The sequence below is a fragment of the Molothrus aeneus genome, chromosome 3, assembly GCF_037042795.1.
Source record: "Molothrus aeneus isolate 106 chromosome 3, BPBGC_Maene_1.0, whole genome shotgun sequence".
Lineage (NCBI taxonomy): Eukaryota > Metazoa > Chordata > Aves > Passeriformes > Icteridae > Molothrus > Molothrus aeneus.
In genome coordinates, this window is record NC_089648.1 from 88,670,845 (window position 1) to 88,678,797 (window position 7,953).

Genomic DNA, 7,953 nt, shown 5'->3' on the forward strand with positions numbered 1-7,953 from the left:
CCACAGCTTCTTTGAGCAACCTGTTCCTGTGACTCACTGTCCTCACAATGAAGAATTTCTTCCTAAAATTTAATGTAAACCTGACTTCTTTCAGTTTAAAACCATTGCTGGATCATCTTTGCTCCAGGTAACCATGTTCTGCTTCAGCTGTCCTGGCACCTGAAGCACACTGAAGCAAAGAGGCAGACATTAGGAGGTAGGTAACACCCCTATTTTTGTGCTTTTATGTATTACTTCTTCAACAATCACCTCATAAGCACAATCAAAAATACATGCCTTTAAAAGCAGCTGGAGAATCATTACATGGCACAGAAACCCATTCCAGGATGGAAAGTGAACCCGTCTTACACACACGTTGGATTTCTGAGATGGCTACAGGGATATAGTCTGCAGCAGGAACATTATTCAACCCCTGCTTCTCAACCTCAAAATGATGTGAGAAAATCTAACTCTTCTAAACGGGGCTGCCAGACAGGTGGTGCCAAAACACAATTACAGAAGAATTTCTTTGGAAGAAACCTCGTCCCACCAGCTGTCTGTCCCATTTTATTCCTTGAGTTGAGCCTGCAAGGTGAGCTGCATGGATTGATCCCAAGCTGATCTCTGTTCAGAATCTCGCTGCCATTGATATGAACCCATTTTCTCATGGATCTAGGGACACTGTGGGGCTGTGAAATGAACAGTTAATGGTGTTCAGTCCCCACCTTGTCCTAGGAGAGACAATGTTGAAGGGGCTTGAGCTTTGTGATTTGGGTTTTATTGTTCAAACAAGCAGTTGTAAAGCACACACATGCATGTCTCCTGCTTTACAGAGCTCAAAGTGCTAGTGACCTCTGTGTCACACAGGTGCCACAAGATTTCAGATGAATATTGTGAAGTAACAAAAACCTCAGCTGGCAACCTTTCTGTGACCAAAGTGTTTTATTAGTAAAAACAAGCATGCAGCTATACATTTTATGCTGAATACTGTATGACACTACAACAAATTTGTGGGGCAGGAAGGGATAACATCAGCAGTCTTTGACCATATGAACAAATGCAACCACAATGATTGTAATATTTGTAGAAAAGGCATTGAACAGCTGGCAGAGGCAAAAGGAATAGCCAGACTGTCTCTTGAGGACCAGATTATGATACATCCTGAGGACTGGCACCGGAAGAAGAGAAGTTTGTATTTCTGTGACTACATGTTTCTTCTGAAACAAAGGGGTAAGTGGTTTCTCCAGACTCACTATGCTTCCCTGTGCAGAACAAACTGATGGGAAGACTCAGCCTGGGGTGGGAGGGGGACCCTTAAGCACAGCTGCCAACTGTGCCCTGAGCAGAGTGTGCTACAACAGGGAAGAGCTCTGCCACAATCCCCTGCAACCTGTGGGGAGGGATGAAGAAGTAGGTGATGAGTGCATTTTATCCTAGCTGAGGTTTATAGTCATTACAATAGGAACTGAGCTCTCTCCCTCACCCTCCAATAATGGCCTCATTTTATTAAGTGCCGTGCAAACGCACACACAGAAAAAGTGCCTCCTCCGCACAGCTACATCTCGAACAAACTTGAGCTAGAAAATGTGCAGTTCTCATCCAAACTCGTAATTGTTTCTCATTGCTGGAACTGAACATCTATGCCATACAGACTGATATATACTGTCCCTATTTAAAAAATGACATAATAGGTTGTTTTCATATCTAGCAGGAACAAGGAAAATGTGAACAAAAGTCAAGAGAGAAAACAAATCTGTACATTTCCATGAAAGAACCAATCTATTTTAGAGTCATCCTAGGCTGTGTTTTTAGTTGGGTTTTGTTTGTTTATTTGTTGGTTTCTTTTGCCATACTGATGAGTGATATTGATTTGCATCGCACAGAAGTTGCAGACACAATCCTATGTCTATTTCCATTAAACACAGCATTCAGAGCATCCAACATCACTTGAATACTTTCCTGACTTTGATGCCTGTACACTTGCAAAGGTAGAGCATCAGGAAAAAGCTTTGTCATCTTGTTTTTCTCAATTCCTTCCCTTCACCACACAGTTTTGTTTATTTATTTGTTTTAGAAACACACTTTTTTTTACACTTTGCTATGCATATTTATAATGAAAAGATGATTTGTGTCCTCATTACTGCTCAATTGCTCAATGATGAAAAAACTAACAAAGGAAAATGATTTTCACTCAGCTCATAATGTTCTATGCAGGTAAACTGGAACTGTAAAGAGTATGATTTAATGAAAGAAGGTGAGAAGATTTTAAAAAACACTAATAAGGGTGTTTCTTTGATTGAAAGATTGAAAGATCACTTAGGAGCAGAGCAGTGATTTCCTTTGTGTTAGAAAAGCACAGTGCAAATATTCAAAAGCAGCATCCCCAAGGTCAAAGAAGTCCATCCTCTCTAACACAGTACACTCACTCTCCTCCTCAACAACCTCCTTTTTCCACCTGCATCAGCATTTCGTAATTTTCGGATGGTGGAGAGAAAATAAACTCACGTGTATCAGCCAGCTTTTAATTCTGAAGGAACATGCAAAAACGCCACAGAAAGCCTCAAAGCTCTATGCACTATTAGTGGAGCAGCTCATGAACATCTACCTAGAGCTGCAGACGCAGATTCAAACTCTGCAGAGAAAGAGACCCCAAAATCATGATCTTTAAAATGCTTGTGAGATTTCTGCCCTTTGCTCTGGAGACTGCAGTGAAGAGCGAGTCACTGCCAAGCTGTACCGAGCAGAGTGCGCGGTGCCCAATGGTTCAAAGCACAGAGCCAGTTAGAGCTGCTGGAGCCAAAAGGTGCTGCTCCAAATGGGAGCACCATGCCATGGCTTCACACTCAGCACAGCAGCTGCTGTCCAGCGTGCCACAGCTGAGACTAGAGCATCATACAGAGTCAGAAAAAAAGGAGGAGGGGTCAGTGGACTTCAGCCCAAAGAAACATTTCTGAGGCTCCTTCCCCAGGCATCAGCAAATGTGGGACAGGCAACAGATGTCAGATCAGCAATTCCCCGCCTCTGTATCTGGGAAAGCCTGTGTTTTAAAACAAAGGTTTCTCCTAGCAAGTGCTCACCGATCTTCTGGTTCTTCTTTTCTGTTATCTTTGTCAGGAGTTGGTGGAAGGAGCGTGACACAGCACAGTATCACTGCCATTAGAGCAAAAGAAAAAAACCTTTTTAGTACTCTGCAGTGCCACCCTCAACAGAAAAGGCAAAACATCACAAAATATCAATAGAGCAGAAGATTAGGCTCAACTGCATTATGACTGGTATGGCTACCAATACCTGTCAGCAGTAAACTGAGATTTTTTTAAGAACAGGAATTGTTAACTATGTTACATGTTTCTTTCCTAATTTGTTGAGTTCATAAACTAAATTACGTCAAACAGGAGCTAAATTGGTTCATCGTTGCTCAACTCCTATTTAAAAGGACAAAGCAAAAAGCTGAAAAGAATAATATTTGGGGAACTGGATAGCTTCAGGCGATGGTTAATGATGGGATAGACAGACTTGAATGCCTGTATCGCTGGCTTTAATTTGGCTCAGGGCAGTAGTGACACAAAGTAATTACTATACGAGAGCTATTCACGGGTCTTTGTGAGATGAGGTGGTGGTCTCTTTCTATTCCTAGCTGGTGGACACCTGCCTTACAAAATCCAGCAGCACATCTCTCACTCTCAGCACCTGGCAAAGCTAAGCTCAGACTTGGGGAAGGAGTAGGGCTACTGCACTACCCAAGCAACAAGCTAAAGTGTGCTGTGGGGACAGCCCATAACAAGGACACTGCCGAGCTTCATCAGTGACACAAACAGCAATTGTCCCTGGCAGATCAATCCTTTCAAAAAAGACCAACATTTGACTAAATATGGAGCAGGCACAATTAACAAAGGCCCCGGGTAACCCACTCACTTTCATGGGTTCTGTAATTTCCTGGACTGTTTCTTTTATTTGCTGGATGGCAGAAAAGCTGCTCCTGGACAATGAAATTTCTGATTGGGTTTTTATTGTTATTATTTGCAATGTGTTAGTGCCTGCAGGTCACAGACAGGATTATGACTTTGTTGTGATAGGTGTTCACAGACCACTAGTAACAGGCAGCTCTCACTTAGATGACCTTATACTTTAAACAGAAAAGCCTGAGACTGAAGGAAGAAAAAAGATAGTATTATCCTCATTTCATAGTGGGGCAGCAACTGTGCAGAAAGACAAACAGCAGTATGTCCCGAGGGGCTGAGCTCATGTTGCTCTTCCTGAACTCAGTAAAAACTGTGGGTGCTCAATAGCATGGAAAAAAAGCAGCCAACATCACATAACAAGTAAGGAGGAGAACCAGGACTTGATGGGTTCCAAACTGACCTTGCTTGTTTAACAGCTTGCAGAGAAAATGAAGAAAAGCTGAAAAATCATGTTGCTTTAGGAGTACTTGTTTGTGCTGCAGCACCAAACTTGTTGGTTCCTCAGGCTGTGTGATTCAGGGAGAGAAGGCTACCTTGGGAAATGGCCAAGGTTTAAGGTCTTGTTTTTCAATCTTTCATTCTCCTTGTCCAAAAAATTTCTGTTGTGGTCCTCAAGGTGTGCAGGGGCAGATTTGTAATTATAGTGAAGACCCTCCTTGACTTTCTCCAAAGACTGGGAAGTGTATGCCTGAGAAGGGGTGGAAAGGATTTTGTGCATCCATGGTGCTCATTGCTATCATAGCAGAAAAGTGTCCTAAAATGGATAGATAAAGATGAGCCTTTAGGATAAGCAGACAGACTTCTAAATTAAGAACTGGACATAAGAACAAATCTTCTCTCTGTTTGAAAATGATTTAAGGGACTGCCACACAAACCTTGTGAAAATCAATCTGCCTGTGGGCAGGGCATCGAATAAGTGTTAAAAACCAGTGTACTGGCTTCCTCCATGAGCATACTTCCAAGTGCATCATTTATGTCTTGTTTGATAGTTGGCTCTACCTCTGGATGAAGAGTGAAAAATGACCAAGACCTCTGAGTTTATTTGAGGCAGCAGGAGGAAACACTCTTGACAAGAAATTATGAGAAATCCTGAAAACAATCATGGTGCTGCAGGGTGTACAAAACTAGGAAGCAAGTGATTTTTCTGAAATAATCAAAGCATCTAACCTGATTGTTGTACAGATTTTTTCCAAAGTAAATCATCAAGGTCTCATAATGCCCCTCTGATCAACCTAAATAGATAAATAAAAAGCTTAATAGATAAAGGACAATGTTCCTGAAGTGGCAAAGTTAATTTTTCATAAAAATATAAAATCAAAGTATTTGGGAAAATAATCTGACTGAGAAGGCAAGAATTTGTGATTTAGAAAGAGCATAGGATCAGCTGGATTATCTCATCTGTTACCTCCTTGCCTCTTCTTCCTGAAATAAGAACTGAAGGAAATCCCAGTTGCAATATGTTGTGGTTTAACCCCAGCCAGCAACTAAGCACCACACAGCTGCTCACTTACTCCCTGCCCCCAGAGGTATGGGGAAGACAGTTGGGGGAAAAAAAGCAAAATTCATGGGTTGAGATACACACAGTTCAATAGGACAGAAAATTAAGGGGGGAAATGGATTTACAAAACAAGTGATGCATAAGAATAACAGCAGTAATAATAACAATGCAACTGGAGTACACAAAACCAGTGATACACAATGCAGTTGCTGACCACCTGCTGACTGATGCCCAGCCAATGTCTGAGCAGTAACACCCAGGCAGCTTTCCCCCCCAGTTCACAAAATGAGCATGACATCAGACAGTATGGAATATCCCTTTGGCCAGTTCAGGTCACCTGTCCTGGCTCCATGTCCTCCCTGCTTCTTTTACCCCCAATCTACACACAGGTGAGAAGCCAAAAACTCCTTGACTTAGTGTAAACACTGCACTGAAACAATGAAAACATCAGTGTGTTATCAATACAATTCTCATACTAAATCCACAACACAGCAGTGTACCAGCTACTAGGTAGAAAATTGACTTTATGACAGCCCAAATCAGTAGAAAATAGTACCTGGGGTGGTCAATCATGCACTTTAAAAGGCAGCTGAGTTCTAGAATTCCATCATGTGGTTGAGAGGCCAGCAAAATTCAGATACTCTAGTTTCACTAGGTGTTTGCAGTTTAAAATTTTGCTCCAACCGAGAATAGCAGAATTCTTACCTTGAGAAAGCTGTGGAGAACATTAATTTCAGGTTTATGGTAATAAGTGATTGGTTGATGGGAATAAGCTTTCCAAATTTTTGTATTATTTTGCAATATATAATATAAAAGGAAATATTTTGAAACCAAAACTCATTTTGAAGCAAGAAACTGAAACGTTTAGCTTGGAAATGTCACAACGAGACATTCCCACACTGTTGGAACATCCCTCTACCACTTACTCTTTTTTAAATGACATTTTCAGTGCAACCAACACAAGTTTGCAAAGCATTTCAGTTTTGACAAGGTTGCATTTTCCAGTAGAAAGCCACTTTTTCAAAGGTTTTCAAACCAGCTCCACTGGGAACAGGTGTCACAGGATTGCAACAACCTTGCCTTTGCAAAACTGCTAATTTACAAGTGGGATCCTGGAAGAGGGGCTGGGGTATACAAGGCTTTAGGGGTCCCAGGGTGCCCCATGGTTATGAAGGTTGAGACCCTGCTGCTTGAGTAACTTCTGGCTACCCATACCTCTTGTCTCCTGCTGAACTTGTAGGCTGAACAGGCAGTAGCAACTGTGCAGGACTGCACAGGGGGAAAACCCCTCAGTATGTGGCCATGGCTACATGCTCAACTCTGCAATGTCCTTCTCTACAATCCAGGCTGAGAAGTGATGCAAAGAAGGATTATCCCGAGACTGGAGTAATGATCAGTTCAGGATGGGAATTTTTAGCAAGCCAAGAATGTGGAGGTAGGATGAACAGTAACACATGCCCTTAAATTCCCTCAACAGGCTGATTTTGGTCTGGTAATGTCCACTTGATGTGACTTGCAAAGGGGATGTGTCCCTCCACAAACATGGAAGAGAAGTTTAACTGGGTAGGCTCACATTGAAAGCAAAAGTACTCAACATTTTCAATGAAGTAAAGAAAAAGTCCTCTGAGAAGTTAGTACTTTCTGAAATGCATAGCTAAAGAGAAATCTGATCTGATTTAATGCAGTCCTAAATAAAGTTCTTTTTACTTCCCACCACTTCCGAATGACCAGACGGACTAATACCAGAAACTCAAGCTGGGCACAAATGAGTTGGCCTTTTTTTTCCCTTCCACTTTTCTCACAGGGAGTGCCATTTGAAATTATCTCCTTTCTTGTTAATTTAACGATTACCATCAGAAAGAGCCAGAGGCTGAAAAATTATTGTCAGTAATTATGATCTTGCAGACTCGCTCTGGGACTCAATGCAGGGAAAACATTGGATTGTGAGAATGATGCTGTGCTCCTGAGCAGATGCACTTTGGTGGATGGAGCCTGGAGATTTTGTTGCCTCAGACCTTGGGGGTCGAGCGAGACAGCAGGCACATCTTGAATTGGACGTCCCTAAAATACAGCCACGGGAAACCTTTAATCATCACTTGTGAAGAGTTGAGTGTTTTCTTAACCTGATAAACAAGGAGAATCACATATTCCTCCTCTGTGCACAGATGTACCAGTTCAGGTAAATGGTAGATGGACCAGTTAATGTCTTTAGACACCATGTCAAATGATAAATATTTATCATGTTTCAGTATTAATTCGTGTGAAGACAAATGCATATGTATGACGCTGCAGAGGCAGAAACACACGATCAAAGCCAGCTAGATATTACAGTGTTTAGGAACTGGCTGCTGAATAAAGCTCACCTTTCCAGTTATGCCCATTGCCTGCCCACCTTTGGAGCCATTTCGCCCCCCAGAGATGAGGGAATCCCCATCACTTCTGAGGGCTGCCATGACGGTTTTCGTGTAAGCCCGAAAACACCGAAGGCGGGATTCGGGTAGTGAGAAAAAGGGAAAT